The sequence below is a fragment of the Pteronotus mesoamericanus genome, unplaced genomic scaffold (assembly GCF_021234165.1).
Source record: "Pteronotus mesoamericanus isolate MK-2021 breed Mesoamerican mustached bat unplaced genomic scaffold, CSHL_Meso_final scaffold_31, whole genome shotgun sequence".
NCBI classification, from domain to species: domain Eukaryota; kingdom Metazoa; phylum Chordata; class Mammalia; order Chiroptera; family Mormoopidae; genus Pteronotus; species Pteronotus mesoamericanus.
Window position 1 is genome coordinate 1,221,013 of NW_026555312.1, and position 4,060 is coordinate 1,225,072.

At 34.5% G+C, this 4,060-nt stretch overlaps 1 pseudogene; it reads left to right on the forward strand.

Moving 5' to 3' along the window:
- Nucleotides 1-1,467: 1,467 nt before the first annotated feature.
- LOC129085803 (uncharacterized) lies at nucleotides 1,468-1,568 on the forward strand (annotated as a pseudogene).
- Nucleotides 1,569-4,060: the final 2,492 nt, after the last annotated feature.

Below are 4,060 nucleotides of genomic sequence, written 5' to 3' on the forward strand. Positions count from 1 at the left end.
AGTGGATGATAGAAGGAGTGAGTACAACCCTACAAATCCATCATTACAATTGAGGGTGAATAATTGACAATATTCTATAGTTGATGCATCATCTTTGGAATCTAAGCAGTCTATCTTTGAAAGGGGTTTGGAATCCATCCCACCATTATATCCCTAATTTAAGTTTTCATCATGTATTTCCGGAATTTAAAATTGACCCAAACTGGGTCTCTTGTTCCCTCTCTCTTACACTTGAAATCATTTACCATATTCCTACCAGAATTATCTTTTAAAAGCATAGTTCTAATTATGTCATTTCTGGCTCCCAAACCTTTGGTGGCTTTCCTTTGCCCCCCAGTTAAAATTCAAAGCCTTTGCAAGGCACTAAGAACTCCATATAATTCAGCTCCATTTTCCCTGTCCTGTCTCATCTCCTTTCACTCTCCCTCAAGCTCTGGCCATCCTGCCTTACTTGCTGATCCCTAAATCTGACATTCTATCATATGAATGAGCCTTTGCACACAATGTTTCCTGTGTCTGGAAAGCTCTTTCTTTTATTCCTCACCTGATGACATCTTACTTCTCTTTGAATGCATAAGTCAAAAGTTTCCTTCTCTGTGAAGACCTGTGACTGCCACCATACATATAATAGCTTTCTTCTTTGTCTTCTGAGAACACTATCATGCCATGATGCTTCTCTCATTGTGTTATAGTACATTGAATCTCTTCCCTTCCCTCTAGGAGACATTTAAGTTTTGTGATATCATGTCTTATTTTTTTCTTTATGTTCCCAAGGCTTAACACACAATAACTGTTCAATAATTATTTCTTAAAGTCTAATTAGAGGAAAGTTGTATTCTTATTCCTTATAAAATAGAGTAATTTTAAGTTAAGTAGAATGAAATGCCTAAGTATTTAGAGGTCTTGACTGAGTAATAATCAAAGATAATGCTTAAAGGTTTGCATATGATGTGATTCCTAACTTTAATAATGTTATAAACTCATTGGGAAAACACAAATAAAATAATGCTTGCATTAATTTGGCAAGGATTTGTTAGACACAATATGCAAGGCATTCTAGTTAGCAAACACCAAATAAATATTATAGATGAGTATTTCAAAAAATTCAAAAGAAAATGAGACTATCAATTGGTGCAGTTGGGAAAAGCTTCACAGTGAAGCTAATATGTAACTGGGACTTTGAATATAATTAATGCTTAAAAAGGAGCAAGTGGATCATATACGTAGAAGACAGCAGAAGGAAAGAAGATTAGGTAAGATGGGAAGACATAAGTCAATTTAGCCAGAAGGCAGCGTATATTTATTGCTAAATTTGGAGCTGGACTAGACATTTAGCTGGAGGTTGGGTAGGAGAGGACCCTAAAATAAAGTTTAGGAGATGAATCGTACTTCAAAGACACTTGTGAGTCATGAAAAGTTAGAGAGTAGAGAATACTATTTTAAGGTCATTATAAAAACCAAGGAGAGATCGCTTCTCGGCCTTTTGGCTAAGGTCAAGTGTAGTATCTGTTATCAGTTTAAAAAACAAGGAGAGAAAAAAATAAAGAAAATATTTTTGATAAATCTATAATAGTGCAGACTCAAGGGGGTGAGATAATGGATCAGGTAACAGCAGAGGACAGAAAAAAAAACAGGTAATAAATAAAAATAAAAATGGTCCTGAGTCCAAGTTTTGAAGTCTGATATACTTACCTGGACTTAAATTCCAGCTCCACCACTTAGTAGTTATGTGAGTTTGATGAAACTTAATTTATCTATGCCTCGGGGTTTTTTCAGTTCTTAAAGGGGAACAGTAATATAGTAATATACATTATCTATTATATTATATATGCATTATATATAAAACATTTTTTATATATACATACCCTATAGATATGTTATGATAGCTAATGAGGTAATGGATATAAGGCCAATAGAAATGCATAGAAGACAAATATATATGACAAAGAGAAAGGCTCAAGAGTGACTCCATAATTTAGAACATCTGTAGCTGAAGAAATAATAGTTCACTGACAAACTGGGTAGCCATTTACAGATAAGAATTTGGGGAATAATGACAGTTTGATTTTGGGCATCTTAAGTTTCTGGTAGTAGGGGGGCATTAAAGTATAAACATCCAGTAGGCAGCTGAAGACTTAGGACAACTGTTCAGAAAATATAGCAACTTTGAGACATAGAAGCTGCTCATTTATTTATTTATTTATTTTTTCCATATGTCAATAGATTTATTTTATTTATTTTTCTTTAGCATTTGAAAATTCTTTTTTTTTTTTAATTTACTTTTTAAATACATTTGTCTCTGCCTCCCCCCCATCTCTTTCCCTTGCCCCCTCCCACCTTCCCTCCCTCAGCTCTTCCCCTTTGGTTTTGTCCATGAGTCCTTGCTATATGTTCCTTGTCATTTATTTATTCAACAAACATTTATTGAGTGCTTTCTCCATCCCAACCACTGTACTAAATGCTAGGGAGAAACTGATGAAAAAAATGAACACAAATGCTATTCTCATGTAGCAATTTATTGAGAATGCAATAATAACACAAACAACTACAAACTATGACAACTAAATTAAATGAAAAGTCATCTTTTGGGGAAAAAACAGTGGACATTATTGGCATGTCCAATACAGCCAATGTGAAGTGCATGAAAGATGTACAGAAACTTGTCTTTGTGGTGCAGTTTGTATTCAAGTAATTGGAGAAGAGGATGCAGTCCACTAACAATGTCAAGGAGGATAAGTCAGGAGGATAGGAGGCAAACCAGGGTGTCAGAGGATTGTGGAATCCCTGGGAAAGGATCTATCAAGAAAAGGGGAACATTCATAAGTGTCAAAATATATAGGAAGTTCAAGGAGAAAGAAGAGTAAGTAAAAACATTGGATCCAACACTTGGAAAAATAAATATGTTTGATAGCGCATTTTTAGAAAAATTGCAAAAAAAAAATCAACATTTAATGAGTTAGGAAAACTTCAGTGTAAATGACATGAAAGTATAATGGTGTTCAGGTCAGTTATTAGAGAAGCCCTATCGAAGAAATCAGCAAAATCAATAAAGCAAATAAAAATGGGAGCATCATGGGGCTCTGAGCAACAGATTTAAAAAACAAGATGAGCTACAACAGTAGAGCTTATGTTTTTGTTGGGTTTGTCAGTGAACATTTCACATGTTTTATTTAATTTAAAAGCATCTATCATCCTATTTGTTCCTCCTCTGTTTACCATTTTATGACTTTTGATAGTTTAATTTTCAGTTAAGCAAACAGCTAAAGACCTCTAAATATGCCAAGCAAGGAAACTTTATCATTTGTTGCTATGGGTTTGGATAACTTAGGAAATACGAGTGAAAGTTAAACATGGTACAGTTGCAGGGTTTTTCAGTCTCACCAGCCTATAAAACTTCTAATATAAAATGATGCAACTCTAATTAATTGCCATTTCTAAGTGGAACTCATGTGCAATAGAATAAAGCAACACTGAGCGATCCCTCAGACTACGTCAGCTATCCCCAATTCCTTCAACTCACCCCCATGGAATCAACATTCATCATTTTAAAAACATGGTCACACAGACAAAAATTGTTAAAACTGGTGCGGTCAATCGGTCAATACATCTGACCTGTGGTCACATGGGTCTACAAAGATGAACCCAAGTATGAGTGGTTGTGAAGGAATGATTCCAAAGTAAAGCTTGTTGAGTGCTGTTTTATTTGACTCACCACTAATATCTGATAGAATTTAAAAGGAAAAAATAAGAATGAGAATGCAGAAACAACCTCCTTTACACACACAAAACAGGGAAAGACAAGAAAAAACTTTGTTTTAAGATTCTTGTTTAGAGCAGTTATATAGAAATGTTTATAATTCCAATCCAGGCTTCCTTGGTGTTCTTATAGTATATCCAGTCTTGTAGCCATTTCTTCTCGGAAAAAAAAAAATTCTGGAGGCATTGTCTGGAGTGACAATGAGGGTTCATCTTCACATATCACATCACTACTTTATTGTAAACTTATGCAATGCAATGTTCTCAACTAAAACACACAAAAGAACCTTTCCAATTTTTCTGC